This window comes from Podarcis bocagei (genome assembly GCF_964188305.1).
Source record: "Podarcis bocagei genome assembly, chromosome: 6".
Classification (NCBI taxonomy): domain Eukaryota; kingdom Metazoa; phylum Chordata; class Lepidosauria; order Squamata; family Lacertidae; genus Podarcis; species Podarcis bocagei.
Genome location: NC_138130.1, coordinates 14,281,282 through 14,302,762, shown reverse-complemented (window position 1 = coordinate 14,302,762; position 21,481 = coordinate 14,281,282). Strand labels below are relative to the sequence as shown.

The window sequence follows — 21,481 nt, the reverse complement described above, 5'->3', positions numbered from 1 at the left end:
TTATTAATTAACTATTTACGAGGTGGTGCTAAGGCTGCCCCGCCCCCCAAGTAATTACAGCCACCATAGGTGAGTGGCTGGCTAGTGGTGCATGTTGAAAAACAACACAGCAATGTTCACTGAGAGCAAATGGACGTGATGTACTGCTGCTTTCAGAGAGACGTGCAAATAAAAACATGTCTGCCTCCATGTTAATGAATAAACTAATGCTAATAATACTACTGCTTCCCTTGAAGCAACAGGCTTATAAATAGGTTTGCAGATGTGTGAAAAGAACAGGAACTCAGTGTAAAATACATGGTGTAAGACGTGAAGATGGGTGACTGTCAATTTCAGCTAAGAGCGGTAGTCTCGTAATCTGGGGAACCGGGTTCATGTCTCCGCTCCTCCACATGCAGCTGCTGGGTGACCTTGGGCCAGTCACACTTCTGTGAAGTCTCTCAGCCCCACTCACCTCACAGAGTGTTTGTTGTGGGGGAGGAAGGGAAAGGAGAATGTTAGCCGCTTTGAGACTCCTGAAGGGGAGTGAAAGGCGGGATATCAAATCCAAACTCTTCTTCTTCTTCTTCTTCTTCTTCCAATCTTAAATTCTGTTCTCTACATTTCCGAGCCATCATGAAAATTCATAGTCATTTTAGTGTGAATTTCTCCTGAGACATGTATCTGTGGATGAAATTTTTCCTTACGCATTTTTTAAAGCATATTTTCCTCATTATTTATATTTTCCTTAATGTAATACAATTCTGTATCTTGTTTTCTCAAAAATATGCATTTTAATGCACACTCTACCTTGCACATATATTTTAGTACACATAGATATGCTGGAGAACTGCCCCTGCCAAAAGATACTTTTTAGAAAGAGAGAGACAAATAGAAATGGTAAATAGATGCAAATGATATACAGAGTTCTGTTACTTTCAATAGACAAAGTTCTGTTACTTTCAATAGAAATTTCAGGTATAAGGACCTGCCAAAATCCCTTTTTTTACTCAACTGCTAAAGATACAGGAGGAGGCCTATTTGTCTTTGCATCTGATCATTCTAGACAGCGATGGAGAAAATGAAATAGTGAAAATTTTACAGAGTAAAATAGTGAAAATGGGCCTTAGATTGGGGTTGAGGTTAAAAGCTGGGTCTGAAAACATTATAGGCTGTTGTATCATACCTTATTTATTATATTTTCTGAAGCATTTCCTCACATAGGCCACACAGTGGGGCTGTTGCTAAATGAGACACACATTCTCAGCAATCTTTCAGCTGGTTTTTGAGCGTTATTTCTGCAAAGTGGACTATCCATAGCCATAGATGGACTATCTATCTATTCTGCAAAGTGGACTATCTATATCTGCATTACGTTTAAACTATCTTGTGTTTACCCTTTTAAATTTTCAAGTTAAGAGTCTTCTCAGGACATGGCAAGATTAAAATACCAAAGCGAGTACACACATAAGTCCTGAATGATCTTTAGCCTGGCTAGGTTAATATCCATACACACTTATGAAGATGATTTGACCACCATCATTTGTCAACCCAAACTACCTCACAGGGTTCATTGTAAGATACAACGATATGTGGAGGGAATCTGTATGGTGTATCGAGCTCTTTGGAAGGGCTGTACATATTAAGAATCCAATAAAAGAGAATTAGGAATGATTACCAGGTCATGAAGACTGATACAAAATGTATATTAGAACATTCTGGTTACAAGGGATCTGATTTATTTAACCAGGTAGAGGGCCTTCTCGGTAGTGGTACCCGCCCTGTGAAATGCCCTCCCATCAAATGTCAAGGAAATAAACAACTATCTGATTTTTAGAAGACACCTGAAGGCAACCCTGTTTAGGGATGTTTTAAATGTTTGATGTTTTATCATGTTTTTAATATTCTGTTGGGAGCCGCCCAGAGTGACTGGGGAAACCCAGCCAGATGGGTGGGGTATAAATAATAAATTGTTGTTGTTGTTGTTGTTGAAGGCTGTGCAGAATAGAGAAAAGATTAGCATCCCTTTCCACCATGGAACCAGTGATTGCCACTGATGAGCAAACAACAAAGAAGGTTGGAAGGGGGAAAAATCTTGTTCTTAAACTATCAATTTAAACTATTAAATTGCCTGTATTTTCATGGGCCAGTGACTCTGAAGTTAATCATCTTTGATGAATGACCAAAGGGCAACATTTACTTAAAATCACAGTCAAAGACAACAGTGTTTCTAGTTTCACCTAATCCCAGATTTCTGTCGTTTAGCCTCTCTCCTTAATTTGGTATGGCTATGCTAATCCATATTTTGTGACACATGGCTCTTATTTATGGAAAGCGCCAGCATTTAAATGATGAAACACTTGAATTGCATATGTTCACAAACAGTCAATAATCAATTACAATCAAGGCTAGTTGGGGATGGCATACTCACCTGCCTGGATGGATGGAAGGAAAGAAGCCGAAAGAGCTTTGGACTTGATCCGAATGAAGGGTGGAGGTGACTGTTCTGCACAACAACATAAACCATTTTACAGTGTTAAGTACTTAGTTCGTTCCGGAGGTCCGTACTTAACCTGAAACTGTTCTTAACCTGAAGCACCACTTTAGCTAATGGGGCCTCCTGCTGCTGCTGCTGCTGCTGCACCGCTGGAGCACAATTTCTGTTCTCATCCTGAAGCAAAGTTTAATAACCTGAAGCACTATTTCTGGGTTAGCGGAGTCTGTAACCTGAAGCGTATGTAACCTGAAGCGTATGTAACCCGAGGTACCACTGTATTTTTGCAGCTGGCTAGCAAGAAATTTGGCTTTAGGAGGAACTGGGGTGTGTTGTTTCTTTTGGTGCAAAAGCATACATTCTTCATGTGTCTGTTTGCTCTCCAAATTTCTTGTATATTTGTAAAGATGCTAGAATTTGGAGATGTTGGGAGCTGATTCATATTGCAAATGGTATATCAAACCCATAGATACATATTTTTCAAGTTTATTATTCCTTTGTTTCAGTGAGAAGTAATTTGAAGTATGATACTGAGTGGACATTCTAGATATATTTTGGAAGACCCTTTTAAATTGTGTAATTTTTTTCTTCTTCAGTGAACATTTCCAATTTTAAATAAACATTTATATATAAATGTCACCTTCCTATTGCATATGATGCCACATGAAGATGGGAAACAACTTACCCTCTGTTTTAATCTCTTAAGGAGACAAGAGAAGCAAACACCTTCACTTCCTTTGGCTTGCATTATCACTACTGTTATATCTTTATTGCACACCCAGAGTATGCAGATTACTGTTTTGTAGTGCAATAATCCATGATTTAACTTGTGCAGTGATAAACCTTCCTTGCTCTGGGCATGACTCGTTGCTCCCTCTCTGATGGACACATAAGTAACAGTTCTAAAAATATGAGGATGTATAACTTTTGTGAGCTATTCCCTGCTGAAAACTGCAACTGTCCTGTACTGTATAACACAGTGATTGTTTTTCTTTTTCTCAAGCAAAACCAAGACTAGGCCTTTGAGTGTGATATATTAAAGACATGAGCCCCAATAGTTGAAATCAATTACTGGAGCTACCGGAGTCCCTGACATTTTGTGTGTGTGATAGTATTTCAAAGCACTGCCTTAGGAATTCAAATTCCTAACTCTTCTTGTTAATGTGGATTTCAGATTTAAACCCTTTCATATCAGCAGAATGAAAATTAAACCCTTCTCCTTCCTTATACCTCTGGTTTCTTTTTCCCTTTCTTTTTGAGTCCAATTGGTATAACTAAATGTCTCCGGTTTGGAGGCATTTATGCTGCATGACACAGAATGCCATCTATATTTGTATGTTTTCTCTTCAAGCCTGACAGACTTTTAAATGTTTAATGTGAAAGGCTTTCCTTCCGACCTTCAGAAAGTTTTTCACTTTGCTGCCGTTTGCCGTTTCTTTCACAGGGAAGACACGTTCTGAGTGCGGGAGAAGATGGCTTCATTTTAAATAAACAGAGGTTTTCTTTTATTTTCTAAAGCTTGGCTTTTAAGCTAGTTTATTTCAGCTGCGGAGGGAGCATCTTTCATTTTCCCTCTCTGGGTTTACTTAGCTACACCTGTTTATGATCCTGTTTCTGACAGGCCCATCACTTTCCACAAGGCCTAAAGAAGAGCTTTGTAGCTTGAAATTTTCATTAGCTTTCGTCAGGGCGCCAGGGGCTTTGCCGCTGTAGCCATACAGAAGTGACAGCGCTGCACATTGCCCTATGGTTGAAGACTGAAAGCAGAATATCTCCTGGTGCTAATAATAAAACATGTTATGTGTGCATTTTTGGTCTCGCCTGTACTATACATTTAAAGCCGAATCATAGTACTTTAAACAGTCTTGGCTTCCTCCGAAGAATCCAGGGAACTGGGAAGAGGAGATTGACTGTTTAAACACTCTGAGAACTGAAGCTCTGCGAGGGGAATACAGTAGGGTCTCCCATACCCGCCAACATTTCTCCGATGAAAATAGGGACTAAGAAAACATGGGACATTCTGGGATCAAATCAGAAACTGGGATGGCTTCTGTAAATCCAGGACTGTCCCTGGAAAATAGGGGCACTTGGAGGGTCTAGTTTTCCAATAACTCTCAGGACCCTTAACAAACTACAGTTACATTGCACTCTCCTCAGTTCTGTTCTGTATGGTTGAGGGGAACCCCCAGAACTGATTTAAGGGGTGCACACAGGGAGGAGAGGGGAAAATTCCATGGTACAAACAGAAATCATGCTGATGAGTAAGTTGAATACCACCTGGAATTTATACATTTTTTTCCTACCCAATTTTTCCTCCACAATTCCTAGCTTTTTGATGGTATACTATAAAGTACTTTTTAAAAGCTTCTCATTAATCCTTGTAGGGAGCCACTCAGCTGGAATCTGTATAACTTGTATCCCATTTACTTGAATCATTTCTTTATCTACTCTGACTTCAATGGGATCACAAGATCCGTCTCAAGTGCAGGACCAATGGAAGACTGAAGCTGCGATTTCATCTATACTTGCCTGCATGCAAGTTCTATTGAATTCAGTGTTATTTACAGCTGAACAAACATCCTCAAGATTTCTCTCTGGGAAGTTAATTTTTTTTTTGGGGGGGAGGAGAATTGTCAAATTTAAATACAGTTATAAGAGGATAAAAAGGCTACAAGTCATCTAGATAGATAATTTATTATGGTCGGAGACAGCTTATAAAGCACACTTGGGGGTACAATCCCAGAAGGAAAACAAACATTTCAAACAATGTACAACAGTAAATTTAAAATTTATACATGTGATAAGTGTATAGACACTTAAAACTTTAAGATACAAGTCATCTGTTATGTCCTAGAAGCTTCCATTATCTTCAGTGAACACCTGAAAAGGGCTAGTACTTAAAATGGGGACCAATATCTCATATTTTCACAGAGAATAATCCTGCCTTTCCCAACAACCTGACATGCAGAAATTAAAAAATTAAAATCTGAAGCTTTTCCTACAAATGAGAAAGTGATGAGAAAAGCTCAATGTGCTCAATTTCTGTGTTTGAACCTCTTGTTAGGGACACAATGGCAGAAGCTGAAAAGGACTATAGGTCTAGCCCAAAGCCGTGCTCATATTAGGAAAGTTAGTATCTTAAGGGGAATAAGATGGTTTTCAAAGAGTCTCAAGACTCCCCCTCCCTCTTTTCCAAACTTAAATATCATTTACTAAGAAGAAGGAAACCGGAGCTTGCCTAATCTTGTTACTCAGCTTCTGGAAGGCCTTAAGGCTGCACCATCCTGATTGTAAACCTTCATATCACTTGTAGTGTGGGCAACACAGACGCATACTAAGTTCCCACAGGTAAGATGATGCTCTTGTGCCACCTGGAAGAACCATAAGGCTGCAGAGAAATTGTGTGTCTGTTTCAGTGCATGCTTCTTCTGTCAAATGTTCATTAATCAGGTTTGCAAGATTTTCTTTGCAGCCGTGAAAGCTGCAGATGGTACCTGCAGCCTGTATGTTGTCACCCATGCTAAATAGACTTAACAAATGTCCTTGGAGCGAAGTGTGTTGTTAAGTACAAAGCTGATTAAAAATGAGTGTACTTCCCTGTATGAATATATGTATAAAATCTCAAATCAACTGCTAAATTATTATCATTTGCAGCATCTCGGAGGAAAGAATGTAAATTACAGATGAGTTTTGAAAATAATAATGCATAGTAAATGGTTGAAATTTTTAAAATATAAAACTACATCCCATATATATGCACACCTTAAATGCAAGGTCTCATTTGTTGAGAAATGTTTTTTATATTAGAGTACCGGAAGCATATGGGACGCGGGTGGCGCTGTGGGTAAAACCTCAGCGCCTAGGACTTGCCAATCACATGGTCGGCGGTTCGAATCCCCGCGGCGGGGTGCGCTCCCGTTGCTCGGTCCTAGCGCCTGCCAACCTAGCAGTTCGAAAGCACCCCCGGGTGCAAGTAGATAAATAGGGACCGCTTACTAGCGGGAAGGTAAACGGCGTTTCCGTGTGCTGCACTGGCTCGCCAGAGCAGCTTTGTCACGCTGGCCACGTGACCCGGAAGTGTCTCTGGACAGCGCTGGCTCCCGGCCTATAGAGTGAGATGAGCGCGCAACCCTAGAGTCTGTCAAGACTGGCCCGTACGGGCAGGGGTACCTTTACCTTTACCGGAAGCATGCATGATGACATAAAAGTGGAACTCCACATTGGCCAGCATGTCAATGCTATAGACCAGGGGTAGGTAACCTGTTGTCCTACAGATGTAGCTGGAGTACAACTCCCATCTTTCCTGACCATGGGCTATGCTGGCCTTGTTAGGTATAGTAATTTAGTTCACTGAAATTGTAATTGATTGTATGCATTGTTGTTGTTTAGTCATGTCGGACTCTTTGTGACCCCATGGACCAGAGCACACCAGGCACTTCTGTCTTCCACTGCCTCCCGGAGTGAACATATAGTGAACTATACGGACCTTTGTTGGCAAGGTGATGTCTCTACTTTTTAAGATGCTGTGTAGGTTTGTCATTGTTTTTCTCCCAAGAAGCAGGCATCTTTTAATTTCGTGGCTGCTGTCACCATCTGCAGTGATCATGGAGCCCAAGAAAGTAAAATCTCTCACTGCCTCTATTTCTTCCCCTTCTATTTGCCAGGAGGTGATGGGACCAGTGGCCATGATCTTCGTTTTTTTGATGTTGAGCTTCAGACCATATTTTGCGCTCTCCTCTTTCATCCTCAATAAAAGGTTATTTAATTCCTCCTCACTTTCTGCCATCAAGGTTGTGTCATCTGCATATCTGAGGTTGTTGATTGTATGCATTACTATGTGTTTAAATATGATTGGTTGGGAACTGAATTCTAGTTGTTCTCATGTAATCAGCTACCACTGGTCACATGGGAGGTGTCTAGTGAAGGAGAGATTCCATTTTATGTGAAGCAAGATGGCTGTGTTTTAGAATCCACTGTGAACACAGTGAATAGAGTGTTAGAGGTCTTCTTCTCTCCTTGAAAGACAGCAAGGATGTATGAGAAGGTAAAAGTGGAAATCTCCCATAGGAGCTGCAAGGCATAGCCTAACAGATACAGAACGCTGAGTGCCGAGCTCTGGAAAGAAAGGAAAATACAGTTGTTTGGAAGTTAGAAGCAGAGACTGCAAACCCATGCTTGGAGAAGAAAGTGACTGTAAATATTAAGTTTTAATTCATCTATAAGTTTCTGCAAGTAAATGTCTGAACATGGGTTTAATTTCCAAAGAAGGTTGTCAGTCATATATAGGATTTGAGCTTCTTAGAGGGGCTCTACAATTATGATATGGAATCGAAGGTGAGAGAAATCAACATTTTCTGGACCCAGAAATTTAGGGGAGTCTGGTACCCACAAGCTCATAACAATATGTTAGGCAGAGTTCAAAATGTATCTCTGCAGTGTGCCTTGGGGCTAAACAAGGCATAATAAGAAATCTTTGATCAAATACCCCACATTATTTTTTTGTAATAAACATGGGCTAGAATAGTGGAAGGTTAGGCTTCTTTCTCAGTAAATACGTTGTCAAGCTACTGAAAGCTAAACAAAAACTGATTCTGCAAGGACCTCAGACTTCTTTTTGTCCAAGGATAGCTGAAAATCTAGGCCAGCTAATGTCTCAAACCAGGGCTGAGTGGCATGTCTGAAATTTGGGCACAGTCTTGAAAAAATGGGGTGTGGAAACCCTTGTTCAGTTCAGTTTATTGATTAACCAAAAGATTTTAACCACTAGTATGATACATATTACAGGGACGCGGGTGGCACTGTGGGTAAAACCTCAGTGCCTAGGACTTGTTGATCGCATGGTCGGCGGTTCAAATCCCCGCGGTGGGGTGCGTTCCCGTTGCTCGGTCCCAGCGCCTGCCAACCTAGCAGTTCGAAAGCACCCCCGGGTGCAAGTAGATAAATAGGGACCGCTTACTAGCGGGAAGGTAAACGGCGTTCCGTGTGCGGCTCTGGCTTGCCAGAGCAGCTTCGTCATGCTGGCCACGTGACCCGGAAGTGTCTGCGGACAGCGCTGGCTCCCGGCCTATAGAGTGAGATGAGCGCACAACCCTAGAGTCTGTCAAGACTGGTCCGTACGGGCAGGGGTACCTTTACCTTTTATGATGCATATTACTTTGGTTACAAAAGCATTTCTCATAAGTTGCATGCATTTATTCCTTGTTTGTTGAAATCTCATGGGAAGATGAAGCTTTTTGCAGTATTGGATGTGACTGTTTGTATTGCAAATGTTTAATATGTATTTTAGTCATCCACTAATCTATTAGTAAAGCTTAATCCAAAAGCACACAATCAACTAAGTGGACTACAAGATTTGCATAAATACACCCAACATTAATCCCTGTCTACTAATTTCACTAAGGCTTGGATCAGCTCCTCAGTATACATACAAAATGGGCCATTTGCAAGTACTGTAAAATGTTATTTGCATCTAATTCTTTCCTTTTAAAGCACAAACACAGTTGGTGGGACCACGCGGTAAGAATACATAACATTTAATCTATGCTTTAAAAATGCTTTTATGCTATCTGTAGATGGCATCAGTGTTCCGTACATGAGGAGAGGGCGATTAGTTATGCTGGTAAGATTTACTTCCTTTAATAATCAATCCTGTGTATTAAGAATCTGCTTCCCCATCTTTGGTATCAGTTTTCTGAAACAGGACAGCAGGTCATCATGAGAAAGGAAATACTGCTTGTATATCTTTTTTCTCTCTTTTGAAATAAACTGCAACCTATTCCTTATCAGTCATATCAGCAGTTTTCATCCAGCACTATGCAAAGAGAGGGGAGTTTTAACAACCTATTGATTATGTATATTTGTTTACTATGGTATATTCTCTATGCACTTTGATTTCCTAAATGCTGGATAAAGATTTGCAGCTACAGCTATGGAAACTGCCTATGCTGAGCAGAAAGAGGTTTGAGAACGTGTGTGTGTGCATGCTTTTTTGTCTGGGGTCATGAGTGTGTATCTGAAGATAGGGGTTTAATAACCCTTAGCTCCACTTACCAAAGTGGGGTGAACCACCCCTGAATCAGTACTGTGCAGAACCCATACCTTCCAACATCTGGACTCCAAAAACTGGGGTGTGTGTCTTCCCAGTCATGCTCCTGTGCGAATCATGTGACCAGTGTGATATCACGGAGCCCAATAGATGTGTTTTTCGGGGGGGGGGGTGTGCTCCTGCACAAGAAAGGTGCATTTGGGTTCTGAAAAAGTGCTTGGGGGGGGGGGGGTAAAATCTTGGCACAAAATTGTGGCACCCAAAATGGCCACCCTGCTCTTGAATAAAAAAACAGGATGTCTTTTCCCCCCTGCACACTTGTGGGATTTGAGATCCAGGGTCCACAAATCAGGTCCATGGAGGGTGGGCTTGTGTACAGCCCTAATTTCTATACACACTTTACATAGTTTGGAGACTCCAAATTGGCTAGTTTCATTTTTAAATGCAAACTGATTCCCAAGGACCTCCCATCCCCCAAAAGCAGATTTTCAGTGGGGGTTGGGGGTTGTACAGGGAAGCAAGGAGATAGCAGAAGCTCCATTATGTTTTAACTTGTTTGCAACTTTCACAGAAGAAAAGCTAGGACTCGAGCCTCAGTCTATCTGCATGTGATGTGTTTCTGTGAAACTGTTGCAAAGCAGAAAGAACCAAAATATTTGTGTGTCTGTCTGTGTGTGGCAGTGCAGTCCTAAACCATGTTTGCATAGGAGTCTCAATGAGTTCAGAGGGGGTTACTTGCAAGAAACTGTGCCTTGGAGGATTGCAGCCTAACTGTGGGGAGAAAGCACACTCAACAACTGTCAGACAGACAGACAAACAAACAAACAGATTTCCAGCTAACCTGAGAAAACAATGGGACAGCTCAAAGGCCGAGAAATATCTTTAATAATAGCATTTAAGGGAATAGTTCAGTTGCTCAGTTTCGTATTTCAGCAAAACCTTTCCACCTTGCAAGCTTCTATTTACAAACCTTGGTTTCTCAGCACATTAATTATTCACAAGCAACCTTTAGGTTGGCAAACAAGAGCCTTATTTACTTGAAGCAAACTGCTGTTCAAAGAGCCCTCCTTTCCGCTGCTAGGCTCTGGCTTGCTTCAGGTTAAACATTCCCAGCATTTAACGCCGCTTATTGCACTTTGCAAATCAGGAATGGCCAGTGGATAGGATGTGACTACAAAAGTGTCAGCAAGTAAAGCAAGCAGCCGCTGAGACGCAAATCACACATCTTGAATTGCACCATTGCAATTATTATTATTATTATTATTATTATTATTATTATTATTATTATACTGCACCCATCTGACTGGGTTGCCCCAGTCACTCTGGGCGGCTTCCAACATACACAAGAACATAATAGAACATTAAGCATTAAAAACTTCTCTACACAGGGCTGCCTTCAGATGTCTTCTAAAGGTTGCATAGTTACTTATTTCCTTGACATCTGATGGGAGGGCATTCCATAGAGCGGCTGACACTACTGAGAAGGCCCCCTGCCTGGTTCCCTGTAACCTTGCAGTGAGGGAACCATCAGAAAGTCCTCAGAGCTGGACCTCAGTGTCCAGGCTGAATGATGGGGTGGAGATACTAAGTATACTGAGCCGAAGCCACTTAGGGCTTTAAAGGTCAGCACCAGCACTTTGAACTGTGCTTGGAAATGTACTGGGAGCCAATGTAGATCTTTCAGGACCAGTGTTATATGGTTTCACGGCCACTACCAGTCACCAGTTTAGCTGCCACATGTAGTTTCCAAGTCACCTTCAAAGGTAGCCCCACGTAGAATGTATTGCAGTAGTCCAAGAGTGAGATAACCCCAGGTTGTAGTACCCTGATGAGACAATGAGCAGGCAAGTAGGGTCTTAGCCGGAGGGCATTTTCTGCTCTGCCCCAGGTAGCAAAATGTCTCATGCCAGCCCTGGAGAAAGGGGAGGCTGCAACCCATTCCGGACCCATGACTGAGACACCACAAGTGAACTTAATAATGTTGGGTCTACGTGAGTTCTGAAATCAACAAAAATAAGACCAGTCAACTTGTACTCCAGTTTATATCAGGCACTTTGTGTGATTCACAGAAGCTGTATTAAGCAATCACGAGACAGATGTTAGCTGTTACTAGCCCAGTTCTGTGCTGGAAGCAGCTCTGATATCTCCCTGAATTTGGGGTGTCTCTTTTTAAATAGAACAGGAGGCACTTGGTGGATGAGACCTGAAAGCCTTGGTCGCTGAGGTCACCAGACGCCCTCTGGATAGGGGCCTTAACCTTTTGCATTATGGGTGCTAGGTTCCAGCCTCTGTCCCCCATGTTCCCTGATAGCTTGGCAGAGTCAAGATCTGCCCATCAGGAGCCCAAATTATCTTGCAGGAAAGACAGGCAGGGAGAGCCTGGCAGCTTCGCCAGTGTTGTGAAGTAATAATAAATTAGCAGTGCTTGAAGTGTCACCACAGAGCAACCAATGAAGTTCTGCCAGCCTTCCCTGCTCTCAAGCAAAAAGGATGCTCAGGGACTATTCTAGATTTGTCATGTGACTGCCAAACAATCCACAGCTCCCCTCCTCTCAAACCTGGAACTGGGGAGGAATTGGGGATTGCTGCATAACACCCGGGCTATCCCCACCATCACTTCAGCTTCAATGTTGAGAGAAGCATTGGTTGCTATGATAACTGTGGTGAATAAGGTTCACGGAAACAGGAGTAGAAGTTGCTGATGTTGACTTATTTGTCCAATGCCCAGAATGGAAATCCCACCAGCAGATATGATCAGTATTTGCTGTTGTTTTCCGCCTGCAAATGACATAATTGATGACTCCACCGCTTCATTTGCATTGCATTCCCCTTGCATCGAAATGAATGGTTTGGAATAATGTAATGATCACATAATTAATTGTGCAATTATTTATGTAAAATTCACCCAAGTGGACAGCGAGATGAATAATGTAATTTTTGTCTGAAGCCGAACTGCAGCAGAATGGAAACAGCCCTGTATGTGACAAATATGGGGATGGATGGAAATTTATACCTTCTTACATTCTTAGTGGCAAAAGCAAACGTGGAAGTTTGCCATTGGAACAGGGCCTGTAATATTAAATTCTCCCATTTTTAAGTAGATAGTATAGACTGTGATTTTAATAGTGGCCATTTATGGTAAATGATATGGCTATAAAAGCTTTTAACTGCATGCATGCACCAATGTTTTGAGCATTCCTACATTCATACTAATTATTACAAAGTAAATTGCTGCATTATGTAATCCTTATCCTGCAGGCTTTTAGCAATCAAATATAAAGATACTAATGATGATCTGTGAAATCTTTTCCTTTGAAAGAAACCTGTTTGTTGGATTCCATGCCTATGTAAGTACAGTGATCCTACAGCTTTGAACCATCCAACCTGATTCTAAGATTTGCTTTCCTCTCAGTTTATGGAAATTCCCACTTCTCTCATTTTGCCCAACCACCACTTTGATGTATCAAATCATTAAACAGCTGCCTCTGCAAAAATGGAATGGAGTACATTTTTCCAATATTAAATGTGAACTGATATGTGCTCATATTAGCGGCTCGATAGAGATAAAATTTAATTAGTTGCTATTCCGGGCAGCTATTGTCAGCTCTCTCACAGTGGTCCTGTGACTTTTTACACATCATGATTTTAAAGACCAGGACTGTGTCTTTGCCATAAACCCACATTAATTCCGTTGCTTCCCAAATAAATACTAGCTGTGCTGCAATTTTATAATTTGCTTCATGCCATTATCCATTTCATGTTGACTTAGACTTCCAGTTCCTTGCACTCCCAAATGCAACTCTACTTAATTCCCCCCAAGTTCAGTTCATATGAAACAAGAAGAAGTACTTTTCCAGATCTATGCAGTATAGTGGTTAAGGTTAGTCAACCAATGACTGATAGCTTGAACAGTGAAAACCCAGGTAGGATAATACAGTTCTTTGCAAGCCTGCTCAGCTACACAAAAGTCAGAGGTGTGTGCAGCGCAAGAGAGCTGTGGGGCCAAAGCAGTGCTCTTCACTCTGCACCATGCAAAGGCCACCCATGAACACACATTATCTTCTCTGTTCTACATCCAGTTTTGTGCTTTTCATTTTTTTCTACACAGTTTTTGAAAATTGAAGTTGGCAATTTATTTAATTTTTTGTGGGGGTGTGTGCAAGTCATTAGACCTGCCTAGGGCACAAAAAAATCTGACACTGTCACTGGTTGCAGTTAACAGCAGACACCAGGAAAGCCTATAAAACATAGCTTTTGCGTTAAATAATTCTCAGTTAAATACATTTTTGTTTAAGCAAACCATTGTGTCAACACAGAAATTCTCCCGGCCATTTTTTTCACCCTTTCTCAGTGATCAGGTGGTGGTGGAGAGGCTGTCAGCACTTCTTATAAAAGAGAGAGAGCAGGGGGGGGATTGGGGGGGAAGAGGGGGATGAGGGGGTAGTGGCATCCGGTGACATCAGTGGTAGGGTGGGCTCTTGGTTAGATAGCATTGAGCACCTCCTAAAATCGGCTGCTGGCCCTCATTCTGGCTATGTTAAGCTGCTGAGATAGACCATCTGCATGTCTTAAGACAAACTGCAGAGAAGTGTTTTATTCGCATCTCCTACTATGACCCATGACTTCACTGCAGTAACCTTGACTTAGCTCTTTTGGACATAAGATTTAATATTACGTATTACGGAATGCACTTAAATTTTTACTTCAGGAAAACTTTTTGGGAAGAAAATCTTCCATCTCCTCCGAAAAGAATCTTGGCACCAAGGCTGTTTGAAGGCAATTGAAGTTTAGCTACTGGCTCTGAAGACAACATATCTGCACAATTCTCATCTTTTCACGTATTAAACTGTCAGTTATTTGGTCTTACCTGGGATGAATTATTTTGCTTTCTACCTCTTGCTGTTGATCGGTATAGCCTGGTGGAAGAATTTCCAATTTGTGCTGTTAGGTAGCTTTTAAAAACTAGAAATATTTTATACTCTTAAGACATCTGAATTATTAGGTCAGCTTTAATCTAATCTGGTTGTTCCCTTACCTGCCAGTTAAGAAAAATGACTATATTCTGGCAAGGGCACACAAGACAGAAAATTAATTCTTAATAGTGGTCATTTACTGATTGAATAGATGTGTCTTACACTCTCCCCCCCCCCCCCCCCGTTAAATTTTTTTTAAAGTAAGTGCAATGCTACTCACTCCTGAGAACTGCGGACTCAGTGCAGTGAACTTAAATCCCCAGTGAATGATACCAAACACCAGCTGTGCCATATAAATTTGTAGCAGGCAATTTTGACACCAAGGTTGCAGCAGTCTTTGTAGAAACAAACAAGCAACTCCCTACTGACCTATCTGCAAAAGGTAAATGACTTTATTCTGCGCTCCAATGTGAATACACAAGCTATTAGACAATAGGATGAGAACATCGTTGTGTTCTAAATTTGGGATTTGTTTCAGCCGCTTGCTAGTGATGGTGCTTTGTGTTTGTTAAAGTGGTTTGTGAAAGTAGGCGCATTCAGTCATTTTAATCAATATACAACGTGATGTGTGTCTGTGTACATTTAGACACACATTCCCTATCCGCAATAAATTTATGTTGACCCTTATGAACTTTTGAAGTTGTCTTACGCTAGTCTTTTCAGGAATTCACCCTGAATGTGCATGGTCACAATGTTCTCTCTCATGAGTGCTATTGTGTCAGACTGTTGATCCACAAAGTGTTGGCTCAAGAGTTTGAGGAGTGTAGATGGTGCTCCCAAACTCTTGTAATGGTACAGAGCACCAAAGGTGAGCCATGTTTTTCTGGCACATGTCCCCCATCTCAGGCAGTAAAATTTCAATAGCAAATTTAATAATGTTCTGAGTTTGTAAGGCCTAGACACTTCTAAATTCCTGGAACCAGTAAGTGTTAGAATTTAATCAAGGCTTAGGGTTCTAAAAGTGGGGCAAGACCCCTGTGTATCAGAACTTCTAATCCCCTGGAATTAGCAAGTGTCAAAAGCTAATCAAGCCAATCTAATAATAATAATTTTATTATTTATACCCCGCCCATCTGGCTGGGTTTCCCAAGCTACTCTGGGCGGTTTACAGCATATCCAAAAACATGAGTGATAGCCCAGTTGATGGGCCATTAAGATAACAGAGGATCAAAAGAGACTCAATGTGAGATGGCAGATGATTAGGGCCTTTCCATCAACAGATAAAACCAGTGTGACTGAGGTGCAAAGTAGCAGGCAGAGCGTGATGTTGGATCTCTGCATGGGACCTAGGCTGCACCTATAGAGGAAGCAAGATCCTCTTGGGGTGTTAATGCTGTGAACTCCTCTGTTGTAGGCTCAGGTTGTATATACATGTAAATAAGTCCATATATCATAAAGACATCACAGTCTCCTCTGTGCTTCAGTCCCAAAAGGAAACATGGCCCCACATTGAGTGCCTGGAACCCCTGGAATCTTGCACGGCTGTGGAGATTGGGTGTGCGAGCAAAAATACCTAACAACATGGGTTTCTGGGTCCTAGTGGTTTAGCAAAAGAAATGACAAATATGCTTCCCCGTGCATAAGTGACCTAGTGACTCATCACTATATCTCTGCCTACCTTTTATTGAATAGAGCTTCCATAGTGGGCAGTTTGAGGCTCAACTATGAGATAGTTCCAAAGCACTTTCAAGGCTGAATTCTAAATGTATATATCTGCAGAGTAGTAAAATGCCATCTTAGGCTTCAAGAAATGTGGCAATATTTTCTCTATCACCATTAGCACATTGTTTTGACAGCTGAATCTGCAGTGTGTTGGAGGGCTTTGTGTTACGTAACTCTCCGGATTGGGGCCCTAAATTAGATCCCTGCTGAAAATCTCCCCCTCTCTGTTTGCCATTTGCTCTTCAAGGTGCTACTTATTGGAAACAGAACCTTTGGGGAACAAATAGCAGAAAACAACACTTCGGGTAGGAAACCTTTTCAGCGATCCAAGCTGAGCAACTTCCTAACTGGGACCACACAGCTGTTTACTCTTCAGAATAAATGTGGCCCGTTCAAGTGTGCTTTTTAAAAAGTTTGAATAATTTTTAAAACAATAATAGTAAGTAATAGAATGTTAGAAAAATCTGCTACAAAATTTACATCCTAAGCAACCCATTCATTCTTTACTTCTTCTTTACTTTTAAAAAGTCTTACTCATTCCCCTTACTGCTTCCCATTAATGAAAGAGGCTAATGAATGCTACTGTGTTTCATTACATTTGAAAATGATCATCCAGAGATATTTCTGTCAGGGAGATATGCTTCCTCCGAACATCAGGCTGACATCAAGAAGCTTCTTAATTTAATTGAACATATTCAAACTACAGATTCAGTGATGACAAAGGTTATAGTACATCAGGAAATCAAAGGCTAACTATCAACGTGGGAAAAAATGAATCTATACCAAGAGTTTAGATAGGAGTTTGAAAAAGAAATTTCATCTGACATTAATGTCTCAGCTGTGTATAAATCATTCATTACAATATAAATTGAATAAGAGACATGGAAAGCTCTTCAATTTAGCTCCATGTAAATGACATTAATGCTAATTTAAATCCACCTTTGCTCTTCCAAAAGTTCTTCAAAGAAGCCTTAACAGAAAGTATAAGCATCTGAATTCAGGGACGTGGTGTGGGGAGGGCCAGGGCCCCCCATGACCCTCCGGGTACATGATTTTGAGGGGCCGTGAGCTAGGCACCCCCATGGAGGGATCCCCACCTTGTCTGCTGCAGAGGGGATGCCAAGGGCCACACCAACCAGCTGGGGCCTCACCTGCCCAGAGAGGTGGGCAGGTGGTGCAGCACGGCCCCATGAGTCCTCCATTTCCCACACCAGTGAGGGTTAGGCTGCCACAGTGGGTGGCGCTGTGGTCTAAACCACTGAGCCTCTTGGGCTTGCTGATCAGATGGTTGGTGGTTCAAATCCCCACAATGAGGTGAGCTCCCATTGCTCTGTCCCAGCTCCTGCCAACCTAGCCGTTTGAAAGCACACCAGTGCAAGTAGATATATAGGTACCACTGTGGCGGGATGGTAAACGGCATTTCAGTGCAGTCTGGTTTCCGGCATGGTGTCCAGAAGCGGTTTAGTCATGCTGGCCACATGACCCAGAAAGCTGTCTGTGGACAAATGCCAGCTCCCTTGGCCTGAGAGCAAGATGAGCACTGCAACCCCATAGTTGTCTCCACCATTCCTCCTCTGCCCATTCCCTGACAAGAACTGGTGGGCCACAAGTTGTACAACTTTGCCAAAGACCATTTTCTCATATCGCCTAACATCACCACTGTAGGCAATTTATATCTGCAAGTCATCAAGCGCTGACCTATCAAGCAACATCATGAGGTGTATACAGGTAACTGCCACATGGGGGTAAAGGTAAAGGGACGTGGGCGGCACTGTGGTCTAAACCACTGAGCCTCTTGTGCTTGCCAATCAGAAGGTTGGCGATTCGAATCCCCGCAATGGGGTGAGCTCCCATTGCTCTGTCCCAGCTCCTGCCAACCTAGCAGTTTGAAAGCACACTAGTGCAAGTAGATATATAGGTACCACTGTGGTGGGATGGTAAACAGCGTTTCAGTGCGCTCTGGTTTCTGTCATGGTGTCCTGTTGCGCCAGAAGCAGTTTAGTCCTGCTGGCCACATTACCCAGAAAGCTGTCTGTGGACAAATGTCGGCTCTCTTGGCCTGAGAGCGAGATGAGCACTGCAACCTTTTTTTGTTTGTTTACCCTCTGCACTCAGCCCTTGGTCCCACCTGGTGCATACCTGAGTGCACATGCCCTAGGGCCCCCAGGTGCCAACAAAGGATGCAATGCTGCTGACTAAACTGCCCAAACAATTTAGCCAACATGCTCCTAAAGTTGTGCTAATAAACTGGTGATAAAGGCTTAGATTTGGTGGTCACCCCTGAAAGTTGCAACACCACGGCGACCCATTAATCACTTTTAACCCAACTCACTGGTGGCTCAGTCAGTTTACTATTAGTTTATTCATTAATTCATTGCACATATGCTTTCTTTCCACCCAAGAGAGCCCGCTAACCACAATCTTAAAACATAATAAAACCATCCAGATTAGATTTAGAATAAGTAATTTTGCTTTTCCCCAGTTAACAGTCTCCAGCATATTCCCATTTCCTTAGCTCACCCGCGCCTCATTGTTGTTAGCATATTGTCTAAGCCCACTTGGGACCCGTCAAAATACAGTGGACATTTTCTAGGGAAAGCTGAGCACCTTTAGGTCTTATTGATTCTAATGGGGAGAGATTGAAATGTGTATCTCATGGTTCTGTTGGAATGAATAGGAACATAAAGTGGTTAACTTTAACTGGTCCATGGCTGGCATTTGCAGACATATCTTAATTTACATTATATCAATTGCATTCGTTCAATATTTTTGGTTTCATAATTTTGTTAGTACAGCATCCAGACATTACTGGTTATTGGTATAAAATATTTATAGTAATTCCAGGTTCCTGCTGTAAAATCCCTGCTGCTGTTTGAATTTTCAAACCGATAACCTACTAAACCAATGTAAGTGTATGTGTTGTTGTTTTTTATTTTAAAAAATGATTTTGAGTTCAATACAAACATTGCTAATGATACCTTCTGGTTTATAAATCCACCAGAAATGTTATCTCAGTGGGCCAGGCAGCTGACAAGACATGGGGAATTCATCTTACTAATTGCTGATTGCATGCCATAATAACACAAATGTATTCACTGAGGAAAAGACCAGGCATTTCAAAATTGTTCACTTGGAGTCAGATGTAACACCTTTTAGATGATTTAAAGTGGTTCCTCTAGGAAGGCGTGAGCATGACCATTTCCCTTCCACTCAGATATTTAAGAAGATTTAAGTTATGATCTGAAAAGCTATAAGACATACAACAATATTCTACAAAGCAACACTGTCTCAAACTAATAGGTAGATACAATGTATACTTTATTTGTGATGTTTTGCCAGCAACACATAAATTATTTCTTGAGCTAATGCTTGGTAATTTTGCTGGCGGCTAATTAACGCTGAACCAGGCATCATTTCAAGAAACCTATTTAGAGTCCTCTTAAATTCTGGCCATCATACTGTTTATAACTATAAAACTACTAATTTGACTTTGAAGTCAGGAATATTTATTTACCGGTAGTAGTTTTTTTTTAGTATACTATTAGCAGTATAGGTGAGTTCAAGCCCACAGTTTTTATGTGATCTGATTGAGAAAAATCACATGACGAATTGCTGCATATTCTGCATATATCTTTAGTATTCCGTGTTGCCGCTTTCAAGGATGGTGCTAGCTGAAATAGTCATATTAATGGGCAACATTCAATGGTTTCAGGCTGTTTGTCCACTTGTGGGCTTCCACTCACACAAATGAGACTTCCACTTCTTACAATGCAGCCCCCACACCCCAAATCTGGTCCAAAGCGTTGTGAGGAGGAAGACAGGCAGGCTGTTGAGTTGTGTGCAAATGTCACATGCATATATTATTTTAATTTGGGGGTCACAATATTTATTTCCCTGCCAACTGCAGAAATGCCAACTCTGAAGTGAAGGTCATGAGGCAGGAGTTGATAATGCAGGTGAGCTGCGCACAGATGAGCTGCAAGCAAGCTGCCGGCCAGCTCTGTGGAGGTTCCTTTTATTGACACAATATGCAAGCCCAGGCAGATACATTTTGGGCTGTGACCTTTACACATCTTCCAGTCCTGAGATAGTGGGGTGGTACAAAGTTATTTTGGCACCTGTTTCCACCGCGTCATTTTCCCCTTGCACAATGTATGACGAAAGAGACAAAGGTCTCAGAGAAAAAGGTCACAGGCAGGACACGGCAGACTACTGAGACTGCAAAAGATTAGACAGAGGGCAAGATGTTCAGACAGCTGTGGCTTTATCTGTGAGGGGGAGTGTGCCCCAAGGTCACGTGTGCAGGCAGCTGAGGCTGCCCGCGGGCGGGAGTGTGCTCCGCAACCCAGCGATCATTCCTACAAACTCTAGTGCCGTGATGAGTAGCAACATGCCCCCACTGAGAAGCAAATAAGGGAGATACGTACCTCTTTGAATCTTGATTGTCTTTGTGTGTGTGCATATGCAAGAGTATGAGGATAGCTATTTTGCCCTTTTTTTGCTACATGCGTCTCCCCTAGTGAGTTTGTAACAGGGCTCTCAGGTTAGCCACCCGTGCCATAGGAACCCAACAGGCAGCAGATATGAGGCAGCAAGCAGAGCAAAGTGCAGAGTCAGAAACAGAAACAGATTACAAGACCTTGGACAGCTCCAACATTGGGCAGAATGCAAGTCAGTCCTTATACGCTTTATACCGACATTTGGGGAAGTGGGACGAGGTAGACAGAAGGGGCTGCTGGTTATTGCTTGCAGTGAACTGACTGGAATTTTGGTTTTTGCCAGATTGCTTTATGAGTACACACACATATATATATATTTATTAACAGGCCAATCACATCACATTATCCGTATCACATTGATTCCAAATTATACAGCCAAATTTTAAATTTTGTACCCATACATCAATCTCGGCTCGAGTCCAAAACAGCATCACTTATCTTACTGCATTAATTAGACAGTTCTGTCCAGTTTGATCCGAATAGACCTTTTTTACTTCCTTTCTCTTGTTGTTGTTATCATATATTCCTTTCTTTGTGATCTCTGATGATTTTCACAAGCAGGTTGAAAGCTGGCATTCTATGTGGGTTTTGTCCTCTTCCAAAAATCATATCGATCCGAGACAGCCTCCGTACAACTCTTCCATAAACAAAATTAATCTCCGATCTGTCCTTTATTTTTCCTCAGGCTTACCGAATAAATCAAATGAGTCTGGGGGTTCTGTCAGGTCAAACTTACATTCCAGCATTCCTTCTCATCAAACAATCCTGATTCTCCTCCCCCAGTCCTTCTTCCTCCGGCAGACCTGTCCTGGCGAGACGCCATTTTTTA

General features: G+C 41.8%; 2 long non-coding RNA genes across 2 annotated transcripts; one reads left to right on the top strand and one right to left on the bottom strand.

Annotated features, from left to right (window-relative positions):
• The first annotated feature begins 566 nt into the window (after window positions 1-566).
• Window positions 567-3,702, top strand: LOC308589487. The gene is made up of 2 exons (XR_014009313.1): window positions 567-2,519; window positions 2,764-3,702. It is a non-coding gene; the product is annotated as an uncharacterized lncRNA (long non-coding RNA).
• A 4,262-nt stretch (window positions 3,703-7,964) lies between these two features.
• Window positions 7,965-9,682, bottom strand: LOC308589542. The gene is made up of 2 exons (XR_014009371.1): window positions 8,609-9,682; window positions 7,965-8,236 (listed from the first exon to the last, which is right to left on the bottom strand). It is a non-coding gene; the product is annotated as an uncharacterized lncRNA (long non-coding RNA).
• Between the last annotated feature and the right edge of the window lie 11,799 nt (window positions 9,683-21,481).